This window comes from Bos grunniens, chromosome 4 (genome assembly GCF_055505025.1).
Source record: "Bos grunniens cultivar Pamir isolate PY7600 chromosome 4, Bosgru_T2T1.0, whole genome shotgun sequence".
Classification (NCBI taxonomy): domain Eukaryota; kingdom Metazoa; phylum Chordata; class Mammalia; order Artiodactyla; family Bovidae; genus Bos; species Bos grunniens.
Genome location: NC_141168.1, coordinates 25,291,599 through 25,317,102, shown reverse-complemented (window position 1 = coordinate 25,317,102; position 25,504 = coordinate 25,291,599). Strand labels below are relative to the sequence as shown.

Genomic DNA, 25,504 nt, shown 5'->3' with positions numbered 1-25,504 from the left:
AGTGAAGAGGAACTAAAAAGCCTCTTGATGAAAGTGAAAGAGGAGAATGAACAAGTTGGCTTAAAGCTCAAGATTCAGAAAACCAAGATCATGGCATCTGGTCCCATCACTTCATGGGAAATAGATAGGGAAATAGTGGAAACTGTCAGACTTTATTTTTGGGGGCTCCAAAATCACTGCAGATGGTGACTGCAGCCATGAAATTAAAAGACGCTTACTCCTTGGAAGGAAAGTTATGACCAACCTAGATAGCATATTCAAAAGCAGAGACATATTCAAAAGCAGAGACCTTTGCCAACAAAGGTCCGTCTAGTCAAGGCTATGGTTTTTCCAATGGTCATGTATGGATGTGAGAGTTGGACTGTGAAGAAAGCTGAGCACCGAAGAATTGATGCTTTGAACTGTGGTGTTGGAGAAGACTCTTGAGAGTCCCTTGGGCTGCAAGGAGATCCAACCAGTCCATCCTAAAGGAGATCAGTCCTGGGTGTTCATTGGAAGGACTGATACTGAAGCTGAAACTGCAGTACTTTGGCCACCTCATGAGAAGAGTTGACTCATTGGAAAAGTCTCTGATGCTGGGAGGGATTGGGGGTGGGACGGGAAGGGGACGACAGAGGATGAGATGGCTGGATGACATCACCGACTCGATAGATGAGTTTGAGTGAACTCCGGGAGTTGGTGATGGACAGGGAGGCCTGGCGTGCTGCGATTCATGGGGTTGCAAAGAGTCGGACACGACTGAGCGACTGAACTGAACTGATATAATAATGGAGCAAAAAGACAAAAGTTTCAGTTCTGTTGTTGGAAGTGCTTCCTTCCTATCATCACTATTTCCTACATTTTAGGCAAAGGGAGCAGGCATGGTGTCATAGGAAGTGAATAATTAATAGATTAATACATTTAAAATCTACCACTTCTTCCTCTTCTTAAGTATTTTTCCTCTGGTATTGACTATGGATGAGGCTGGCCTCACTTCATCCCTGGGAAGTGAGAGAGACTTGAGAGAGAAAAATGCCTGAGGAAAATTAAAATTGTTTAATAAACATATATATGTAAAATAAATATACATGAATAAGCACTTATTATTTTTGAACATTAAAATTTATTGGCATATAGTGTGAGTTTAATGGTTACTAATGTTGAGTGAACGCCTTACAGGACTGACCACATATTGAAGCTGAATGTTGGGTTCATAAGAATGGAAGTTGGGTGCATTCTTACTCTTCTTTCTACATTTGGGTATGTTTGAAACTTTCCATAATAAAAAGTTTTGAAAAGACAATAAATGAGGTCTTAGGAAACTGTTCTAGATTGGTTTATTCTGCAAAAGAGTCCTCTTTTTGTGCCCCATTATAAGTGCATCTTAAATATTTTCATCAATGAAGTTCAAAGCTAGTTTGCATTCAGTATGTCAATGAAATGCTTCAACCCTGTTTATAAGTCCTTCAGTTGCCACTCTATAATTGAACCTGGAAAAAAATAGGCTCAGATGAATTTCATGAATTAATTGAAGATAATAAAATTTTTAAATTTCAGTAAGAGATGGCACTTATTACCAGGAACAAGTCATCAGTTCTCTAGTTATTTTTACTTTCATTTTATTTGGATCCACATATTAGATGGGGAGTCAGAAATCTATATAAGCTAATCCCTAGAACATACAACTTACTTTGTGTCTTAGTATCCCCATTTCATTCTCCAGTTAAATGAGAAGAAACCCTGTAACTAACCTTTTTATCTTCCAGAATCATTTAAGAAATAACCATGTTTAAAAGATTTTTCTAATGTATTGAATAGAATTCTGTAGAATTCTATTACTACAGAGAGATTGTCTCCTCTGCTAAGAACAAGTAGAAAATAAAGACTAAATGAATGAATAATTCTAAAAATTTGTTTCATAGTGTCATTTCTTTGTGAAATTTCTCATACGAGGTGTTACATTTTTCATTTTCTTCTCATCTGGTTTGGACTTCGAGCAATGATCTGCTGCTCCTATGTATCAAGTATACTCTGGAATATAGAAATATACATAATCCTTGCCTTGGGTACAATGTGAGTGAGCTGATAAAGCATAAGAAAGGCTTTGAAACCCTAGTGAGTTACAAATGTATTGATATCTAGGAACCCTGTGTGATAGGTGGGACCATGATATGCTTTGTGACTTTATTTGGTTGGTTTGCTTAAATTTCAATCAAATTTGAAGGTAACTATGCAGTGAAATGCTCTAAGGGACATTTCACACAGTTTCAGGAAGATGTGGAGTGGCTTTGCCACTCAGATGAAATTAAATCCTGAGAAACTCCAATACTTTGGCTACCTCATGCGAAGAGTTGACTCATTGGAAAAGACTCTGATGTTGGGAGGGATTGGGGGCAGGAGGAGAAGGGGACAACAGAGGATGAGATGGCTGGATGGCATCACCGACTCAATGGACATGAGTTTGGGTGAACTCTGGGAGTTGGTGATGGACAGGGAGGCCTGGCGTGCTGCGATTCACGGGGTCGCAAAGAGTGGGACACAACTGAGCGACTGAACTGAACTGAAGTGAAAGGAACAGAGTAAAGAGGGGAAGGGAAGACAATACCTTATCATTAAAAATCAATCAGATACTTACTGAGTGCCTCTTCTGAAGATTTCTTACATTTCAGTAGCTAGCAAATCTTGCTTTACAAAATTTACATATGTTATCTTATTTGATCCTCCCAACAAACTGGTAAGGTAAGTGGGGCAATCTTAGGAGAAGGAAATTGCATCTCAGAGGGTTCTGTGGTTCCTGCAGCCCTTATCCCCAGTGGAAGGGTGCAGGAACAGAGACGCTACCCAGGTCTCCAGACACAATCCTGGGGTCATTTTCCTTTGACCACTAGTCTTGCACTCCTCCATTTTATGCTGGTCCTGCAGAGGATTCAAAAGAAGTAAAGACATTATCCCTGCCTTCAGTGAGTTTATGATCTAGATTGGGAAATTGCAAGTTTTACATAATGAAATATGTAAAAAAAGCAGAAAACTAAATGTTAAATTATATGAAATGAGGTATAAATACAGTAATGTCCAAATTCTTTTCATTAGAAAAATAAGGTGCTATAAATTCTACCCAAACCCAGAAAAACATGTTTGGTCACAAAGAGTCAGACACAACTGAGCACGTGCACGTGCACACACACACACACACTGGTCAACCGGATGTTTCTTGAGTCTCCCAGTTTTTCCTGGAAAAGTCCCGTAATTAATTCCTGACTGGGAAGAAAGCCTGTAGAGGAGAAATGGGTAGAGAATATCTTCTCGCACCTTGTCAAGTACTTGTGGGCACAGTCTTGCAGGGGTCCGCGGCGTCACACGGTTGCTTGTAAGAGCCAGTTCCTGAACTGCCGGATTCTTTCAGGCCTCTGTTGTGCCTCAGACTGAGAACTGGAGGCTTGTGAGAGCTAGTCCTGGCACATCTTTGTAGGCCCTCTACTCCATCAGTGGAGGCCACCAGAACACTGCTTCCTTGCCTCTTTGTATTACCTAACTGCAAAGGGAGTAAGGGGGGAGAGTCCAGTATTTCGAAGAAACTTTTTGGAGACAAGAGAAGGGGCACATTTGTTCTACATTCAGATGGACCAGGGACTTCCAGAATCTTCAGGGACTCTGTGATCACTTTTCTTTTCTTTTTTTTAAAAAGTTATTTGTTTCTTTGTTTTTGGCTGCACTGGGCTTTTGTTGCTTTCCTTTGGTTTGCGACGAGCAGGGGCTACTCCTTGTTGCAGCACACGGACTTAGTTGTCCCGAGGCATGTGGGATATTCCCGGACCGGAGATTGAACCCATGTCTCCTGCATTTGCAGGCAGATTCTTAAATGCTGGGCCACCAGGGAAGTCTCTCACTTTTATTTTCTAGTGCCATGAAATTAAAAGACGCTTACTCCTTGGAAGGAAAGTTATGACCAACCTAGATAGCATATTCAAAAGCAGAGACATTACTTTGCCAACAAAGGTCCATCTAGTCAAGGCTATGGTTTTTCCAGTGGTCGTGTATGAATGTGAGAGTTGGACTGTGAAGAAAGCTGAGCGCCGAAGAATTGATGCTTTTGAACTGTGGTGTTGGAGAAGACTCTTGTGAGTCCCTTGGACTGCAAGGAGATCCAACCAGTCCATTCTGAAGGAGATCAGCCCTGGGATTTCTTTGGAAGGAATGATGCTAAAGCTGAAACTCCAGTACTTTGGCCACCTCATGCGAAGAGTTGACTCATTGGAAAAGACTCTGATGCTGGGAGGGATTGGGGGCAGGAGGAGAAGGGGATGACAGAGGATGAGATGGCTGGATGGCATCACTGACTCGATGGATGTGAGTCTCAGTGAACTCTGGGAGTTGGTGATGGACAGGGAGGCCTGGCATGCTGTGATTCATGGGGTCGCAAAGAGTCGGACACGACTGAGCTACTGAACTGAACTGAACTGAATGTTCAAATCTAAAACTTTCCAAACCTATGTCTGCTTCAAAAGCAAAATTCTATTGGAAATACCTATTTGTTCTTTTTCAGCAGAGCCAGCCTGTTCTCAGAAGTGGCTGCAGGCCAGTTTGTGTCTATGTCTTCCCCACTGAGGGGTATATTGCCTAGGAGGCCCCATGGGGACTTCCAGAGTCATCAGTGAGTGACTGGCAACCATCCTGTTGCCTACACATGGCCAGCCAGGTTCACCAGCATGCTGGACATGCCTCTATAGGCTTCTTCAAAATGCTCATTGGCTTAAGTGTTGATTTGAGTGGGCCAATGTAGATGGATCTGCTTTATAATTAATCCTACTTGCCACCAGGAAAGTCAAAACAGCAGTCACATGCTGGCAGAGCTGTACTGGGGTCATCCCTCAGGCATCAAGGCATGTCCACTCAAGAGCAGGGGAAGGCAGTGGGAGAAATGTTTGGGATTCAGTATCCACTGGAATGTTATGTGAGTAAATGTGAGGGTGCGCTTAAGAGACACCCATCCACAACTTCAATAACACTGGTCACTTACACTGAGCACCTGAGGGCAAATGTGAACACAGTTCTGACTCCTAGGTTAAAGCTTATAACTGCTACCACAGCGCCACCTGTATCATCAAAGATGTGTCCTTTGAATTACTTTTCCAGGAGTGACAATGGATTTATGGTGAGTCATGCAAGCTTTCATTTCATCCAGTGATTGTGAACATGGACCCTGAAACCAGCTCTGTCATGTACTAGCTGTGTGACCTTGGGCAAGTTACTTAAAAATTCTCCATGACTCCAATTCCCCATATATGAAATGGTGGTAATTACACTGCTGCTACTGCTGCTAAGTCGCTTCAGTCGTGTCCGACTCTGTGCGACCCCATAGACGGCAGCCCACCAGGCTCCCCCGTCCCTGGGATTCTCCAGGCAAGAACAATGGAGTGGGTTGCCATTTCCTTCTCCAATGCATGAAAGTGAAAAGTGAAAGTGAAGTCGCTCAGTCGTGTCCGACTCTTAGTGACCCCATGGACTGCAGCCTACCAGGCTCCTCCATCCATGGGATTTTCCAGGCAAGAGTACTGGAGTGGGGTACCCTTGCTAGCCACCCCATAAGTTATTATAAAAATTAAAGGAGTTTAGACATGTAAAGAGCTTAGAACATTGCCTGGCCCATATTAGGTACTGCATAAGTATTAGCTATTTTCATTCATTCATTCACCTAATATTAATTTAAAATCTCTGCTCTGGACACTGCTAGGTGTTGAGAAAAAAGAAACAAGGCACAGTGTGCCTTCAGAGGGCTTCTACTCTATAGTATTTGGGTTGTTTATTTTTTTTTTTTAGTCACTGAATTGTGTCTGCTTCTTTTGTGACTCCATGGACTATAGCCCACCAGGCTCTTCCGTCCATGGGATTTCCCAGGCAAGAATACTGGAGTAGGTTGCCATTTCCTTCTCCAACATTATAGTATAAGCTTGTGTTTTATTTATCTTTTTTTGCCTAGCACAAGCATTGTGAGGTACTCAATATATGTTTTTGAATGCATGATTGGATTCGAGAAATAGGCAGGTTTACCACTAACTTTAATTAAATGACTACATTTAACAGTGTCTAGCACATAGTTAGTCCTTGGTACTGTATAAGCATTGCTAACTATTTTAATGATTAATTTAGTAGGCTAAATGCTGAGACTGAATGTGCAGACTAGAGGCTGAGGGTGAGGCGGTGGAGGTGCACTCAGGGAAGTCTTCCAAGAGGCAGTATCATTGAGCTGAGTTTTGATCAGAGAGTGGGCGTTAGCCAGTAAGAGAAGAGGGCTAAGTGTGTTCCAGGCAGAAGGAACATTGTGTGCAGAGCTAGAGAGGCGTGAAATAGCACAATACATTCAGGGAGCTCCAAGTAGGCAAGTACAACTGGGGCCCCATCCTCACTGTGACATACAGCCGTGCATTTGTTAAATCAGTATTTGAGATTACAGGCTGGGAAACAAAACAAAACAAATGAGACATTGCTTGTGTCACCCTGGCCTTTAGCATTAAGTAAATAACCAGTTATGGACTAAGTGGCTATGGAATTTTAAGTTGTTCAGTATTGTCCTTGCCCTGGTACAAACGCTTTTAGTGTATACAGCTTTACTTTATAGTCAGCTCCTTCTTGTCTTCTGAGAAAGGAAATAAAGTCACTTATTGTTTTTTCAAAGTAATTGAGGTAAATTACAATAAAGTTGATGGGATCATGGTATAGGTGAAGATATTTTTGCATAGTAACATAGGTTGCCCTAGATCATGAGTTAGCAAACTGTGGCCTGAGGGCCAAATCCTATCCATTGCCTGTTTCTATAATTAAGCCCTTTTGGAAAAGGGCCATGCCTATTTGTTTACATGTAGTCTAGAGCTGCCTCAGTGCTACAATGGCAGAGTTGAGTCGTTGTGACCCAGACTGTACGGCCTGCAAAGCAGGTCCCTCCACTTCCATTATCAGGTAGTTTTAAAATTCAGTTCAGTTCAGTTCAGTCACTCAGTCGTGTCCAACTCTTTGCGACCCCATGAATCGCAGCACGCCAGGCCTCCCTGTCCATCACCAACTCCCAGAGTTCACTCAGACTCATGTTCATTGAGTTGGTGATACCATCCAGCCATCTCATCCTCTGCCATCCCCTTCTCCTCCTGCCCCCAATCCCTCCCAGCATCAGAGTCTTTTCCAATGAGTCAACTCTTCGCATGAGGTGGCCAAAGTACTGGAGTTTCAGCTTTAGCATCATTCCTTCCAAAGAAATCCCAGGGCTGATCTTTAGAATGGACTGGTTGGATCTCCTTGCAGTCCAAGGGACTCACAAGAGTCTTCTCCAACACTACAGTTCAAAAGCATCAATTCTTCGGCGCTCAGCTTTCTTCACAGTCCAACTCTCACATCCATACATGACCACTGGAAAAACCATAGCCTTGACTAGACGGACCTTTGTTGGCAAAGTAATGTCTCTGCTTTTGAATATGCTATCTAGGTTGGTCATAACTTTCCTTCCAAGGAGTAAGAGTCTTTTAATTTCATGGCTGCAGTTACCATCTGCGGTGATTTTGGAGCCCCAAAAAATAAAGTCTGACACTGTTTCCACTGTTTCCCCATCTATTTCTCATGAAGTGATGGGACCAGATGCCATGATGTTAGTTTTCCAAATGTTGAGCTTTAAGCCAACTTTTTAATTTGTTTTAAATTTTTTTAAGTTTTAAAATTGGTCACTGTCAAAGGCAACATTGCTATCTAGGGACGTGGATGTGCCTGAAAAAGTGGAATAAATAGTCTTTTAAAAACTCACTATCCATGTGTTGATTCTTTTAAAAGTATTGCTAGTATATCTTCATTATTACCAAACTTGCCGTAATTACTTAACTTGCGTTTTCTGGCTCTTTACAGAAAATGTTTGTCAATCCTGCTCTGGAGCCCTCTCTTCTAATCTGATAAATAAAAACCACCTAAATATTTAAAACACAGGATTGACTTGGTTTTAGAACCAACATGGCAGATAATTGTTGATTTTTAAAATTTGCTATCAAAGAGAAAGAAGATTGCAAATACATTAGCCATAAGGAGTACAATAAACATGAACCCTTTATGGCTAATAAATGAATGAACATAGATTCTGTGACTGGCCTTCCAATTTGACTCTAAGCTTCCTGGTAGTGAGGAAGAAAAAAAAAGTAGAATTGGTTACCTGTATTGGTTACTTATTGTTTCATAACTTATTGCTTAAAAATTAGTGGCTTAAAATAGCCACCATTTATTATTTCTCATGAGACTGTGAGTTGGCTGAATGAGTCCTGTTAATCTAGCGTGGGCCTGGCTGATCTTGGTGGGCTTGTTCATGCATTTGTGGTCAGCTGGTGTTAGCTCTGGACTGGCTGGTCTGGGATGGCCTCAGCTAGGAAGGGTCCTCTCTCCCCCTCAGGAGCTCTCACCTTCCAGCAGACTAACTGAGGCTTGTTCATGTAGCAGTGGCATTTTCTAAGAAAGAAAGAAATTAGTACTGCACATTTGAGCTTAGGCTAGGAACTGGCACATTATAATTGGCATTGTTTGCCAGTAGTCAAAACAAGTCAGCCAGCCCAGATTCAGGGAGTGGGGAAATAGTCTTAACTCTTGAAGGGAGGGACTGCAAAATCACATTGCAAGGGCAGGTAAACAGTGGGGAGAGAACTGGGGCCATGATTGAAATCAAACAGCATCTAAACCTGCATGTCCTCCAGCCATAAATTAAAAAACAAAGTCATCTCTGAGGTCTAAAGTGAAAAGGAGTATTCATCATATGTCTATTCAGCCCCACCCACAGATATGAATCATCATATCATTGTCTTTTACTAAGAGGACCAATATCTTCTTGCTAATGACAAATGCAGAGGAGTGGAAAGAAGCCTGTCAGAAATGTGGCATGTACTATATGAGACCTAGGCCTATATTAAAATACCATCTTGATGAATTCCACCAAGGAATCAGACTTGGGTTTAGTAAAGGGATGCTTCCCTGGTGGCTCAGATGGTAAAGAATCCGCCTGCAATGAGGGAGATCTGGGTTCGATCCTTGGGTTGGGAAGATCCCTTGGAGGAGGGCATGGCAACCCACTCCAGTATCTTTGCCTGGAAAATCCCCATGGACAGGAGATCTAGTGGGCTACAGTCCATGCGGTCACAAAAGGTCAGATACGACTGAGCCACTTTTACTCACTTAATAAGGTGATACGGAAAATTGTTATCACAGAAGTAACCAATGGCTAAATCAAATGTTAGTCTTTGAGACTACAGACCTACAGTACTCTTGCCAACCATTCTTACTTCCCTCCACTTCCACGATCAGGTAGTTTTAAAATTGGTCACTGTCAAAGGCAACATTGCTATCTAGGGACATGGATGTGACTGAAAAGGTGGAATAAATAGTGTTTTAAAAACCTCACTATCCATGTGTTGGTTTTTAAAAAAGTATTCCTAGTATATCTTCATTATTACCAAACTTGCCTTAATAAATAATGTTAAATATAAATAGCAACAATAGTGTCAGGAATCCTTTGTAACTGTTCTTTTCCGGGTACCATGTGTTGTTCCTTAGTCTATTGCTCCTTAGTCTATTCAGAATCTACTTGTAATACCCCAAAACTCTGGGGAGGGTGGAAGAAAGACATTAAAAACAAAAAAACAAAACTCCCAAACCCGTTCAGACAAAGCCACACAACCTGGGTTTGGGAATATTCTCTCTGGCCTAGAGCCAGTCAGGGTGTTTGGACTTGTTCACAAGAAGCTGACATCTTCACGTGTGGCCTTCCGGGGAGCTGCCACCATCAGACTTCTGCTGTAGCAGCAGTAGTGCATGGGGAGGAACATGACAGAATTTAGGGAACTATTAGATGCCTGTTGGCTCAGATATCAGGAGCAGCTGTGAAGGGAAATCTATTTCAACTTAGATCCAGTGAAAAAGAACTGAGCTGTTATTATCGAAGTGGTGGGGATGAAACTTTGAGCATACTTGAAGATGACCAATCTCTGGGAGGGTCTGAGGGAGGTAAGTCTGTCTCGAGAAGGACAGATGAAGCTTTCAAAATTTGGTGTGCAGAAAGTCAGAAGTTAACCTTGGGCAGGTCACAGAAAAGTTAAGTGATATATAAAATATCTGGCAGAGTCTTAAAAGAGTAGACTTCAACAAATGTTGGTTCCTTTCTTTTGTGTCTCCCATCCACCTTAGAGATTTCTTAAAAAACAAAAGACCTGCCAGCCAGCTGCCATTGGAAAGATGTCAAACAAGATAAGCTGCTGATAGGTGATTAACAATCAACAAAATTCACACTCAAGTGGATGGAGCAGGGCATGTCACCTTTCCTACCCGTCTCCTCATCGCAGCCGGGAGGCAGCACAAAGACATCCCTTCCTTCCTGCAGAGGAAGTGTGTGTGTTCTCTCAGACCTACCTTGGCATTCCTTGATGTCTTAGAGAAGCAGATGACCCCGGCTGAGCAAGACAGTCAGCAGAACAGCAGCCCTTGATGCTGCTTGGAAATTTCCATTCTTTGCTTGCAGCTCTGAAAAAAAAAAAAAAAAAAAAAAATCTGAAGAGCCCAGTAGCTGGGAAATTTCCACAATGGAAAATTTTAACATATTCTTTAGCTCTAAACTATGCAGGTTTATAGAGACAATTTTTTTTTCTTTTGGTAATTTCCTTCTTTAACAATAATTTATGAACATGGTAACACTACAGCTGTGGGAACAGGGAGGGCAAGATGACTTGGAGAGGAATGGGTATGGTTTTGCTAGTGGGGAGGCTGTGCTTTGCCACGTTTGACTACCTGACCATAGAAATGCAGATTACTATCAATGCAATTACCAGTGGGTCTGAGACCCACTGGTTGGGAACTCATCCAGATAGGGATAGTTTGCTCAGGAGCACTGCAGAGAAATCTGTTTAGAGACTGAAAGTGGAAAGTGAATGGCTATAACTGGAATAGGAGATGGTGGGTCCTGTTGCTGAAAAGAGCAATCTCAGGCAGATCTCTTTGACCACTGCTTCTTGAACCTAAATGTGCATATAAACCACCTGCTGCTGCTGCTGCTGCTGCTAAGTCGCTTCAGTCGTGTCCGACTCTGTGCGACCCCATAGATGGCAGCCCACCAGGCTCCCCCGTCCCTGGGATTCTCCAGGCAAGAACACTGGAGTGGGTTGCCATTTCCTTCTCCAATGCATGAAAGTGAAAAGTGAAAGTGAAGTCGCTTAGTCGTGTCTGACTCTTCGTGACCCCATGGACTGCAGCCCACCAGGGTCCTCCGTCCATGGGATTTTCCAGGCAAGAGTACTGGAGTGGGGTGCCATTGCCTTCTCCAATGAACCACCTAGATATCTCATTAAGTTGTAGATTCTGATGCAGTAGATCTGGGATGGGGCCTGGGACTCTGGTTCTAAATGGTTCCAAGGTGATGCTGTGGCTACCCTTCAGTGGTGCCCTTTTAAGGACTATTCTGTGAATGGCCAGACCAGAGAAAACATGTCCTCTTCATTGTGAGGCCAGCTGTCCTCCCATAGCAAAACACAGTCAAAGGACAGCTGGAAGTGAGCTCCCTTGGGGTTATTTTCTCAGATTACAGAACTATGGTCTAAGAGAAGAACTGAATGTCTTCTGGAAAAGATACTTCATGCAACTCTGGATACAATGGATCTTTTGAAATGTGGGGATGCAAGCAGTTATCAGAAACCCACCTAATCCAGCAGGTTCAAGTTGATGGTTTCTAGAACTCAATGCTTGTTCAGAGAAATCCCTGTAAGAAACTGGCAAAGATTCCTAAACTGGTTTGGTCTTCTGATTCTATAGCATTATGTCATATGGAGTGAAGCATAGATGAACTAACTCCAATTATTGAGGAAATACTGTTGGTCAGAAGGGTATAACGGGCAGAAGGAATCTAGAAAATAAATTACATCCATCCCAGCCAGAGTAATTGTCTCACTTTTGATTGAAATAAATTGTGAATCAGAGGATTTTCCATTTTCTTAATAGCTCTCTTACCTTTATTCTACCTATTTTCCAGAAAGAACCAGTGAGAGACTGAGAGAGAGAGAGAGATCAATCTGGCATCTTTATTCTAGGGTGTTACCTCCAGTTGAGCAGTAATATGTCTGCTGTGTGTATCTTTAAAGTGACATTTGTCCTATTTTTCATTTTCCATTCAATTGAGTTTTGGATGGGTTATTACTACTTACTTTTCAAATTAAAATACACAGGAGCATATGAGAAAAAAGGAGGAGGGAGACTACCGTCATGAAAATGTAGTGTTGAAATCAGAGTGTAACAAGTATGAATGAATTTGATAGTTAAAAGTATTAAAATATATATTAAAAGTCAATACTTATGCTAGTATCCCATCATTACATAATATTTATATATTCTAAATGGCTTATCAGATTATTTAGGGATTTGAACTTCAAGAATTTCTAGAAGATGTTTAAAAATCTTCACTGTGGGGTTAAGGTATGATGATTCAGCATTGATATAGACTTCCTAATTACTTAGGTAAAAGAGATCAGTTTGGGTTTTTTCTTACTATAGGTCTCAGTGAGCAATTATTCACCTAAGAGCCATCTGACAACTTATAGCCAATCAAATTAAATTTGTTTGATCCACTTAAAGTCATATCTGCTTAGCAATAAACAATAATTATAAAAAAATTTAACATTATGGAGTCCTTACAACAAATGAGGCATCTGATTCTTACAAAGTTATAAGTTGGGTACCATTATTATATAGATGAGAAACTGGGGTTTAGAGAGCTTAAATGAATTGCTTGGAATCCATATATTATGGCCAAACAGGAATAACCATTGCTGGCCAACCCCACTTACTCTAGTGCTTTTTCCAAATGCCACAGCTACATCTCAGATTCATTTCCCTTATCACAGACAGATGGATAGATACTCCTTCTCAAGTTTAACAACTTCACAGAGCTTGATTCAAATACTGAATGTGTTGTTAGTTGCTTACAGCTGCTATTTCTCTAGCAGTGCAGTAAGTCCAGGCAAACTCTTTTGAAGAGCTCATTAAAACTGCTAAAATAAAGTCTTAGAAGCAGGTGCATTCATTAGCTGAAATGCAGACGATTATGTTAATATCACATTCAGGTGACAAATTTAAAGCCATCAAAATCATGGAGGATAAAAGGACTTTTAAAGCTAAAGTTTACTTCTTTCTTTGTAGGGCTCTTTGCTCTATTAAACATGTGACTGCCTTTGCAGCTGTCAACATGGGGACCTCCAATGTTACCTCACAAAAATAAAGCCAATTTTTGCAGTATCATATTTCCTTCACAATTTCTTGGGTCTCTGTTCAAGAAAAGAAAGGTAAGGCGTTGCCTACAACCCTACTGCTAGTTTCTAAATAGGAAATCTGGCACTTGATTTACAATCTGTTGTCAGATTGAGCCCAAGGGTAGAGGAGACATGATCAAGTAGATGTTTAAAATATGTGGACAATAAGTTCAGGTTAGGATCAGATGGACCAAGAGCTCTTTCACTTTACCTTTTCTGTTTTCTCTTAAAGAAATATTGAGCATGAAATATGTATATAACCATACATCTGTATTTAGTAGGCTATACATCAGAATGTGAATGGTTACACCAGGATGATCTTGATTTTTTTTGTTTGTTTTATATTTCTTGTATCTTCTACAGTGAATACATATTACTCTGTAAATTTAAAAATTATTATAAATTATTACAGAGCAATTAGCCTCTCCACATTCAGCTGCTTTACCTATAAAACTGGGTTACTTACCTATAAAACTGCCTAATACATAGGAACCAGATGAGATGTTATCCCAATCCCCTTTCTTTTCAAATCTAGGATGTCAGTGGAAACATTGATTCCTCTTTTCAGAAGAAAATATAAGAAAAAGAGAAATAGTATCCAGTCACTTAGAAGACAATTATAAACATGCTTAGAGATTTTTATGTCACTCTTCGGAACCTCCATCAAGTGGGGATTCATCAAAGTGAATACATCTGCCACTTGCAAAGGGAAAACGATGGCAACATTTTTAGGCCAAATTTATCCAAATTTTTTTTGTTATATGTTCTGGGAAGTCTTTGTAAGCTAAAACTTGACACAGTCTTTTTTTTTCCCTAAATGGTATGCTATAGTGACTGTATTACTGATTGCAAAATATAAATAATGAAGCTGCTACAGGACTGAACACATACAGTCATAGGGCATGTTTACATATTGTGTTCGTGTGTGTATGTGTATGTGTCTAAAGAGTTAAATTAACAAGCTGAAAGACTACTTGTACACTGTAACAGTCCTGTTTTTGCCTTCCTTTGTCTTTGACTTTTCTTCTTCTACCTCACCCTGTATATTATTGCTTTCTTTTTTCCTACACAATTTAAAAGACCACTGACCTCATTTAAAATGAAAAGCAATATAGAAAGCAGAAAATATCTCCTTGGGATGGGGTTGGATAAGCAAATACTTCTACATACATCTAAGCATTCTGAACACCTGTACAGATAGCTGAATCTCTGCTCCAAACTGTCCTAAGTCTCATTAGTTGGGACTTTGACTGCTGGACAGCTCCAAGTTTCCTATGAATATTTCCCACCCGTTCCATCTCCTGTTTAATTTTCAGAGCTGCCACCTTCACAGAAGCTGCTGGTTCAAGACAAACTGAGGAGGGTGACCAGAAGAGACTCCTATCCTTTCAGTATGGCACATCACCACTCTATGTTTAGAGGGTGGACTTCAGAGCACAGAATTTAAAGATGAAAGGAACGTTAAGAGGATACATGAGTCAAGTTTTCTGTGTCTCTCTTGTAGATCATACCTGATAGTCATCCAGACTGACCTGAAAATTTTCCAATGACAAAAATATCCTACCTTTTCCTTTTTATGCTGGTAGATGAGTATTTAGAGCACAAAAAGTGTTCAATCACAAGGCCAAAAAGGAAAAAAAAAATATTCCTAATCCTGCCACCCGTTAAAATATCAACTATTTTTAAATTTTATTACTATGTTACTGATCCAGGACCCCCCAGTCTCAAGTAAATACAACCATTTAGGGTCCATGAGGAATGTAAAGGAGCTGAACCATTGGGCTTAAAGACATTTGGGAGATTTTATTTGTCCATGGTACCAACCACACTATGAGAGTCAGATCTTGCAAAGAAAAGTTGTGTATAGAATTTAGAACCCCCTGTAGCACAGTGTTTTATGAATCTCTTCCTAATTCATCCCCTTTTGTCACTCTGACACCCATACAATAAAAGAAAATTTCTGAGATTATCTTATTGAGGGATCTTCCCAACATTTACACATACTATCTAACAATGTGTTTCCAAGTTGCCTAAATTGTACCATATGATGGGATTCTTTTCAAAGGAAACTGGAGAGTTCAGCAGTATTCTAAAACTAGGTGTGACAACACAAAGAACAAAAACAATGAAAGAAAGGTCAGTAATGAACTTTCCACAATGAAAGAAGCAGACAGTCTGCCTTTTCACATTGGGCATATGGGAGATTCTTTCAAGCTGAACTGTTAAGGGTGAAACTGCTGTTGAGTTTTGGTGAAGCAAATTTAGAAAACCAGTGAGCTAACAGGGTAGAAGACTGTGAACTACAATTTGGGCTAAGTGAGTAGAAAGGAGAGATTTCTTTAATGATTATTAATTTTAATTAATTGTAAAGAGAAACTATTGAAAAATTCAAACAACGCACACACACACACACACACACACACACACACAAATACAAGAAAGAAAGCAAAAACCATCCCACATCCCACCACCTAAAAATAAGTGTCATAGAGGTTACAGGAATGCTATTCCAGAGATGGGATAAGGGATATCTTAGAATTTTAAAAAGCAATTTGCACTCAGGCAGCTAAACAGGGTCTTAAAGAGACTCTAGACCTAACTTTTGAAAATGTCTAGTTCTTCTGAAAAGTGATGAGAGGAAGTGAAGAGCAGAATGATCAGTCCATAAGCAATTATAAGAGTATGAGTTCAATAGAAATAAGCAGATATGTTTATTTATTCTAAATATCCGTGATTGACTCTCAATCTGGCTGCATCTGAAAATATTACAACAAGATATGTTTCCAACATGCTTTCAGTTTATGAGTCAACATTATGCTGACTCTCATAACCATGTAAAATAATCAGTTGATACTAAGCTGGTACATATTAGTTTCATCATTCCGGTTGTTTATGGCAAAGTATCCTTTTTGCTTAATTAGACAGCTATTTTGATTGTCCAGTGCTGATAGTTTACCAGCAATTAAATGAACATCACCTTTGGAGTAGGAGATGATGTTGTTGTTATTCAGTCGCTCGGTCAAGTCTGCTTCTTTGCAACCCCATGGACTGCAGCCCATCAGGCTCCTCTTTCCTTCACTATCTCCTGGAGTTTGCTCAAACTCATGTTCATTGAATCAGAGATACTATCTAACCATGTTATCCTCTGCCACACCCTTCTCCTTTTGCCTTCAATCTTTCCCAGCATTAGAGTCTTTTCCAATGAGTTAGCTCTTCACATCAGGAGGCAAAGTTTTAGAACTTCAGCTTCAGCATCAGTCCTTCCAATGAGTATTCAGGTTGATTTCCTTTAGGATTGACTGGTTTAATCTTCTTGCAGTCGAAGGGACTCTCAAGAGTCTTCTCCAGCACCACAGTTTGAAAGCATCAATTCTTTGGCATTCAGTCTTCTTTATGGTCCAACTCTCATGTCTGTACATGACTACTAGAAAAACCAGAGCTTTGACTATATGGACCTTTGTCAGCAAAGTGCTGTCTCTGCTTTTTACTATGCTGTGTAGGTTTGTCATAGCTTTCCTTTCAAGGAGCAAGGGTGTTTTAATTTCATGGCTGCAGTCACCATCTGCAGTGATTTTGGAGCCCAAGAAAATAAAATCTGTCACTGCTTCCACTTTTTACCCTTCTAATCACCATGAAGTGATGGGACTGGATGCCATGATCATAGTTTTTTGAATGCTGGGTTTTAAGCCAGCTTTTTCAGTTTCCTCTTTCACCCTCACCAAGAGGTTCTTTAGTTCCTCTTCACTTTCTGCCATTGGAGTGATATCGTCTGCATACCTGAGGTTGTTGATGTTTCTCCAGGCAATATTAATAGGAAATGATAGGCAAACCTAAACTCTTGCCGAGCACTTCTATTTATTTATCATCTGATGCCTACATTCTCACTTTACTTTCCCTTGTAGCAAATACTCTAGCAAAACCATCTTCCTGTGGCTCTTTGAATACACAATTTGGTGCCATTTCATATTTCCATTGTCTTGGCAATATATTTAATCCCCATGAGAACAGCTTTCCAGGGGTAGGGAGAGGAAGGGAAGGAAAGATGCACAGCACCTTGGTCTTCCCTGGTGAACGACCAGTCATTCTGCCCTTGCTTTAGGCCAGAAAAGCTGTAGCAGGAGCTCAATACAGCAGATGCCAGGATATATAGAAATTACATTATTCCCGGTACAAGAGATTCTGCCCGCTCTTCTGGTTAAGTTCATGCTTATCAGTAAAGGCAAATATACACTGTTGTTCAGTTGCTAAGTCACGTCTGACTCTTTGCAGCCCAAAGGACTGCAGCACGCCAGGCTTCCCTGTCCTTCACCCTCTCCTGGAGTTTGCTCAAACTCAGGCCCACTGAGTTAGTGATGCCATCCAACCATCTCATCTTCTGTCACCCCCTTCGCCTCCTGCCTTTAATCTTTCCCAACATCAGGGTCTTTTCCAGTGAGTTGGCTCTTTGCATCAGGTATCCAAAAGATTGGCATGTAAGCTTCAGCATCAGTCTTTCCAATGAATATTCAGGGTTGGTTTCCTTCAGGATTGACTGGTTTGATCTCCTTACTGTCCAATGAACTCTCAAGAGTCTTCTCCAGCACCACAATTTGAAAGCACCAGTTCTTCAGCGCTCAGCTGTCTTTATAGTCCAACTCTCATATCCATACACGACTACTGGAAAAACCATAGCTTTGACTATACAGACCTTTGTCAGCAAAGGGATGTCTGCTTTTTCATACACTGTCATATGTACTGTTCAATCCAAATCTGCCACTTCAGTGTTCACCTGAGAATAGTATTCCTTGTTTTAAATTGAAATGTAGTTGATCCACAGTAATACATTAGTTTCAGATGTACAACATAGGGTTCAACATTTATAAACATTATGAACTGATCACCACAATGTCCAGTTAACCATCTGTCACCATACAAAGTTATTACAATATTATTGACTATATTCCCTATTCTGTATCCCCATGATTCATTTGATTTTTTAACTGCAAGTTTTTACCTCTTAATTCCCTTCACCTTCTTCACCCAACTCCCAACCTGCCTGCCTTCTGACAACTACCAGTTTGTTCTCTGTATCTAGGAGTCTGTTTCTGTTTTGTTTGTTCATTTATTTTGTTTTTTAGATTCCACATATAAGTGAAATCAAATAGTATTTATCTTTTTCATTTCACTTAGTGAAATGCTCTCTAGGTCTATTCAAGTTGTTGGAAATGGCAAGATTTCATCCTTGTTTTTATAGTTGGATAATAGTCATATATTATCGAGCTGATGCTCTTATCAATTGATATTCTTGAGAGTATATTATCAACTGAGTTCAAACCCATCAATCCTAAAGCAAATAAATCCTGAGTATTCATTGGAAAGACTGATGCTGATGTTGAAGCTCCAGTACTTTGGTCACCTGATTCGAACAGCCGACTCATTAGAAAAGACCCTGATGCTGGGAAAGATTGCAGGCTGGAGGAGAAGGGGATGACAGAAGACAAGATGTTTGTAGGCATCACTGACTCAATGGACATGAGTTTGAGCAAGCTCCGGGACATGATGAAGGATAGGGAAGCCTGGTGTGCTGCAGTCCATGGGGTCGCAAAGAAGCAGACATGACTGACTGAATAACAACAAAAATTGAGTCACAGCCCTCTGTCTCTCCCAGATGTAAGCTTGCTGGTTTTTAAAGCCGGATGTTAGTGGGGGCTCATCTTTCTGGTGCAGGTCCCCCTGGCTGGGGAGTCTACCTGAAGTCTGGCTCTCTCGCTCCACAGGGAGAAAGCTCTGTGACTACGATATCCCTCCTGATAGTGGGTAACTCATGGGGGGAGTGGGTTCTGATTAGACTGTGTCTCTGTCCCTCCTACCCATCTCAATGGGCCTTTCCCTTATGTCTCGAGTTGTAGAAAATCTGTTCTGCTAGTTTTTGAGTCATTTTCAGAGACAGTTGGTCTTTGTGTAGTTGCAGTTTTGGTGTATCTGGGGGAGGAGGTGAGCTGAATATCCTCCTACTCTGCCATCTTGATCTAGAACCCTTCTAAGAATACTATTCTTGCTTAGCCAAACCTGCTTCCCCTATAGGAAGAATAAAGAAGAAATCTTTTTCTTTATAAGTAAAACTATTCAATAACGGGGGAGGTGGGCTTTGTCACATCAAGGTCCATTTTTACTGTTTATGTTTCTTTTTCTGAGCATACTGAATATTTCCCTGAGTCAAGATTTATTCTTTTGATTTTCTAATCTTTGACTTTTTAAAATGCATCACTCTTCATTCATTTATTTATTGGTGAATGTATCCCATAAGATTCTTTCTCTTACTGAGATGAAATAATTGTTATTTAATTACTTCTTTATGAAAAGGAAAGAGTGAAATTCTCCTTCCCCTACTCTTAAACATACCTCATTAAACTCATGTTTGGGCAAAGACTTGGCTGGAAATTGCTAAATTTGAAAGAAATTTTCTTTTCTTTATGTTTCAAAAACCAAGGACATTGTGATCTCCATTATGTATGTTAAATTCAGGGAACATTGATACTGATTATCATACAAGGCAGATCATCCCAGTTATTTTTATTTAAAAATTTTTATGCTAGCATTCCCCTCCTACTTATATTTGACTAATGCTAATACAAAATTAGATGCCATTTCCTGACTTACTCACCAACTTACAACTGAGAAAATGCAGGTCAAATAGATGAAAGAGGAAAGCCAATATATTTCCTTGGTAACCTGCATATTACAATTAAAGGTAATTGCTTAATCAGAAGTACAGATATTTTCACCTAATAATAGCTCTGTTTATCTGATTAAACTAGAATATAAGACCACCTGATTCATTTTCCAGAAAAAAAGTGTCAATGGTTTTAGTAAATCAAATATTTTGTCACTGACATGTTCTAATTTAAAGATACCATTTCATTTTAATCGAGAGTGGAACTTCACCATTTTTTTTTTACTATTGATACTTGTGAAAATCAAGCAGAAGGCTCAAAGTCCACGCCTATGTCACTTGTTTTTACTTTTATTATATATAAAGAGTAGGAGCCACATTCTATCTAAAAGCTGCTGCTGCTATGTCACTTCAGTCGTGTCCGACTCTGCGAGACCCCAAGACGGCAGCCCACCAGGCTCCTCTGTCCCTGGGATTCTCCAAGCAAGAATATTGGAGTGGGTTGCCATTTCCTTCTCCAAACTATATAAAGGAATTAAGGCCATATTTCGAAACACTTCTTCCTCCTTCCCTAGATTAAGTAGCCACCTCATTGTTTGAAACTTCATTAATATTAGCTGATTAGGCACATTAGAAACAGAACCAATTTGAATTAGTGAAAACTTTGAATGCATATAAAAGTACATACTTTTATCCCTTTATGGTATGATATGCCACTCATATGAAGTATTTCCAAGAAGAAAAGCTACTACTAGGACTGTTTTAAAGATAAGATTTTTCAATATTGTGCACTTTAAGCTTTTTCAGCAAATGAATGTTGGTTATCTGAATGTAGGTTATCTGAATATGTTGAGTTCACATTCACTGAGCAGTTACTATATGCTCAGCATCATGGTAGAAATATTGTGTCCTCTTTAGTCAACAATTCACTCTAAATTATTATTCATTTTGCGAGCCTGGTAGGCTGTAGTCCATGGGGTTGCTACGAGTCGGACACGACTGAGCAACTTCACTTTCACGCATTGGAGAAGGAAATGGCAACCCACTCCAGTATTCTTGCCTGGAGACTCCCAGGGATGGCCGAGCCTGGTGGGCTGCCGTCTATGGGGTCGCACAGAGTCGGACACGACTGAAGTGACTTAGCAGCAGCAGCAGTGACACCTTATCTCATGCTTTAATTACCACCTGTCTGAATTTACTCATTCATTCAAAAGACATTGAACAGTTATAATGGGTTAGGCACAGGCACAAATTCAAAATGACTGGGGTCATAGGGTGAAAGTTATTTACCATGTGGACCAATACTAACAATTATCAATCAGTCAATCAATCAGCCCTTTGTTCTAAGTAATTCAGCTGCTTGAGAGTGTCTCAAGCTTGGCACTGATAGCATTTTGGATCAGCTAATTCTTGTTAAGCGGGGTTGTCCTGTGCACTGTAGGATGTTTAGCAATATGCTTTGCCTCTTCCATTAGATGCCGGTAGCACCCCCACTTCTAGTTCTGGTCATCAAAAACCTCTCCAGACATTGCTAGATGTCCCAGGGGTGAGGTGAGGGTGGCGGGGCGGCAACATCGTGCCTGGCTGAGAACCACGGAGCTAGTATGTACTTTGTGCCTTCTTTACTGGATTATTAAGACCTTGAGGGCAGAGTCTTAGTCTGATTCATCACTCTACTGCCCTCTCCCCACCAACTAAATTTAGCTTCTGGCACAGAAATGTGCTTCTTGATGAATGTTCTGAAAAGAACAAAATATCTCTGGAGTACCTATGCTGTCGTCAGCCCTGCACAAAGCACTTCAGTAAACCCAGAAGATGAATAGGTAACCAGGGTAAATCGTCTAACGAATTTTTATTATTTGAATAATTACTCCCTATTCACATCGTGTATACCCACTTGGTGCCAAAAGCCTACATTTGTGTAGGGCTTTAATGTGTATGAAGCACATTTTACATAATGGCATTTGATCCAGATACAAAGATAATCACCTCTGTTTATAATTTAAGCTCCCAAGTCGCAGAGCCATAGTCTCAGGCAGGAGTGGGAGGTATTTTGATTTCAGTGGCATTGCTTTGGTTATTAAAACAAAATAAAACAAAACCTCCAAAATACTCAATTTAAGATTGTTTTAATAATGTTAAATCTAAAGTTTAGGATTTTTTTTTTTTTTTTTTGCTATGTTAGAAGTAGAACATCTCAAAGGCTCTCCTGTGATCTAAGTGATTCTGGTTTATTTAGATTCCTGGAAATTGCCAGAGGACTTTAAGGGAGGAGAGAAAAAAAAGTGAGGAAATTTTCCCTGTGGGCAATTGGGGAAAACAAAAATATTTTTGTGCTGTGGAGACTTCTCAGGAAAGAAGGATTGGCCAGCAGCGGCATCTGCACAAGGGGAATTTCCACATTTGGGAAAACATGGTCATAATTAGTAACTTAGGAAAGCCAAGAAAATGGACCATGTTGGAAAAATATGATCTTCAATGGCCAAGTCATTGTCAACTGATTGGGCCAGAAAACTAGATTATTTTAGAAAAAGATTTTTATTTGTGGATATTTGCCTGCAGATCTTTCTGTCTGTGGCTCTAATTAGTAGTACCCTGCCTTTGCCTGGGGAATCCGCTTGTCCCTCCCTGACTTAAGGGAGTGTTTGCATTAGACTTCAGGCCTGGACACCGGCCTGTAGTCTTTTGCTTTGAACATGATGCTTCGGACTAGCTAGCAGGGCTTTTAGCATCCATTAGAATAGAGATGATTATACAGGATTCTTGGACAAGGGTGGAAAGATAAGATTGTATGATCTTAATGCAGCCATCATTTATTGAGAACTCCATGTTCTAGGCCAGGTGCTAAGAACACTGAAAAACTGTCCTGACATAGACAGGAGGAAACTGAGGCTCAGGTAATTTAAGTAATTGGCCTAGAGTCATGCAGCTTTTAACTACCAAGCTCTACTTCTCATTTTGTATATAAAGTCTACTCCCCAAACTGGAATGTGCTTACCCTGAATACAACCTCTGATTTACTTAACTATGACCCCTTTCCTCTTCTCCGGTCCACTTTGTTTGGTTGTGGGGTTGAGCTCTTCAGAGAACTCCATGGTTACGTCTGACTCAAGAGGAGAAATCTGGGTTAGCAGGCTTAGCACCATTCGTATCTGTTTACTGAGTGCATGATTATATGGTCAGAATGTTCCTGCCCCACTTTCTGGTTTTCATCTATCTCAGTGATCACTTTTATTAAAACAAGTATGATCATCTTTTGCCTCTCCTCTTATAATTTTCTCAAGATCAGAATACAGCTTGCTAAATTTCAATGCATTTGCCAAGGTGAAGGTCAAGATTTTTAGAAAGGGAACTATAGCTTAAAAAACAACAAAAAAACCCCTGTATTTGACATGTAGATGTGGTATTCAGTAGAGTATCTATAAAATGCAGCATCTTGTTTTGTGAAATGAAAACATGCAGATTAAGCTATGTCCCCCTGAAGCAACAACTCCACACTCTAAACCCTCATGATGTGGCTTCTAAAGTTATCTCTGTCCCCCAACTGCAATAAATATGAGAAAACAAACCTGTGATTAAAGAGTTCAGCTGCCCTGAAGCGAACCTCAATGGCTATTATAAATAGTTAAAAAATCATAGCCTCTTGGAAATAATTCAATATATTTCTTTTCAACTTAAAACACATTAATTAAATAATCTTATTAATATTTGTTTTCTAAGTGCTTCTTGGACTTGCCTGACATTATTACTTTTAGAGATGTGAAAGCCAAAGGGATGTGTTAGTTTTCTACTGCTGTGTAGCAAATCACCACAACTTGGGGGCTGGAACAGCAGCTCATTTACTAGCTCACCATTCTCTAGGTCAGAAGACGGAGTAGGTTTGGCTGAATTCTCTGCCTGGGGTCCCACAGGGTGGAAATAATGGTATTCATCAGGCTGGACTCTTACCTGAAGGCTCTAGGGAAGTCTCTGATTGCAGACTCATTCAGATGTCTGGCAGAACTTGGTTCCTTATGTCTGGGTCACTGAGGTCCCTGTTTCCTTCTGCCTTCTAGAGGCCCCACCCGTTCCTTCTCACTGGTTTTCTCTGTTTTCAAAGCCAGCAATAACTCTGGAATCTTTCTCATGTTTCAGATTTCTTTGACTTCCTCTTCTGCTACCAAATGAGGAAAACAGATCTCTTAAAGGGCTCACCTCAATGGGCCAGGCCCACCTACATATTCATATCTTAAAAGTGTTACCTATTTATTTTGGCTGGCACTGCAAGTATGTGGGATCTTCGTTCTCTGACCAGGGATTAAACCTGTGTCCCCTGCATTGGAAGGGGCTTTCCAGGTGGTGCTAGTGGTAAAGAACCCGCCTGCCAATGCAGGAGACATAAGAGACACAGGTTCGATCCCTGGGTTGGGAAGATCCACTGGAGGAGGGCATGGCAACCCACTCCAGTATTGTTGCCTGGAGAATCCCATGGACAGAGGAGCCTGGTGGGCTATGTTCCATAGGGTCACAAAGAGTTGGACACAACTGAAGAGACTTAGCATGCATGCCTTGCAATGGAAGGGCTGAGTCTTAATCACTGGACCACCAGGGAAAGTCCCTAGATAATCATATCTTAAGGTAAATTGACAGGAGAAGGGGATGACAGAGGATTAGATGGTTGGATGGCATCACCGATTCAATGGACATTAATTTGAGCAAACTCCAGGTGATTGTAAAGGACAGAGAAGCCTGGTGTGCTGCAGAGCATGGGGTCACAAAGAGTGAGACAAAACTGAGTGACTGAGCAACAACAAAACTGACCTGGGACTTTATTACATTTGCAAAATCTCTTCACAGCAGTACCTAGATTAACCAGGATATTCAGGTATTGACTGGATAACCAGGGCTGGTAATCTAAAGAAACTATCTTTAGAATTCAGATAACCGTGAGGAAACAGTTTCCCAGTTAACCTGAGATATAATCTGGAAATAGGTTCCCAACAGTATAGAATCAAAGAATTTACTTTTTATTATTTATTTATTATTTTATTCTTCTACTTGCATTTTTGATATGTATTTATATATCAGTTCAGTTCAGTTCAGTTGCTTAGTCATGTCGGACTCTTTGCAACCCCATGGACTATAGCATGCCAGGCTTCCCTGTCCATCACCAACTCCTTGAGCTTACTCACACTCATGTCCATCAAGTCTGTGATGCCATCCAACCATCTCATCCTCTGTCATCCCCTTCTCCTCCTGTCTTCAATCTTTCCTAGCATCAGAGTCTTTTCTAGTGAGTCAGTTCGTCCCATCAGGTGGCCAAAGTATTGGAGTTAAGCTTCAGCATCAGTCCTTCCAATGAATATTCAGGACTTATTTCCTTTAGGATGGACAGGTTGGATCTCCTTGCAGTCCAAGGGACTCTCAAGAGTCTTATCCAATACCACAGTTCAAAAGCATCAGTTCTTTGGTGCTCAGTTTTCTTTATAGTCCAACTCTCACATCCATATGTGACTATTGGAAAAACCATAGCCTTGACTAGACAGACCTTTGTTGGCAAAGTAATGTCTCTGCTTTTTAATATACTATCTAG

At 40.5% G+C, this 25,504-nt stretch overlaps 1 protein-coding gene and 1 long non-coding RNA gene across 8 annotated transcripts in view; one reads left to right on the top strand and one right to left on the bottom strand.

Moving 5' to 3' along the window:
• MKLN1 (muskelin 1) overlaps window positions 1-25,504 on the top strand; it is a 396,990-nt gene that overhangs the window by 68,020 nt on the left and 303,466 nt on the right. The gene's annotated exons all lie outside the window — the stretch shown is intronic.
• On the bottom strand, window positions 1,559-23,973 carry LOC147373795 (uncharacterized). The gene is made up of 3 exons (XR_015162143.1): window positions 23,881-23,973; window positions 10,399-10,509; window positions 1,559-3,511 (listed from the first exon to the last, which is right to left on the bottom strand). It is a non-coding gene; the product is annotated as an uncharacterized LOC147373795 (long non-coding RNA).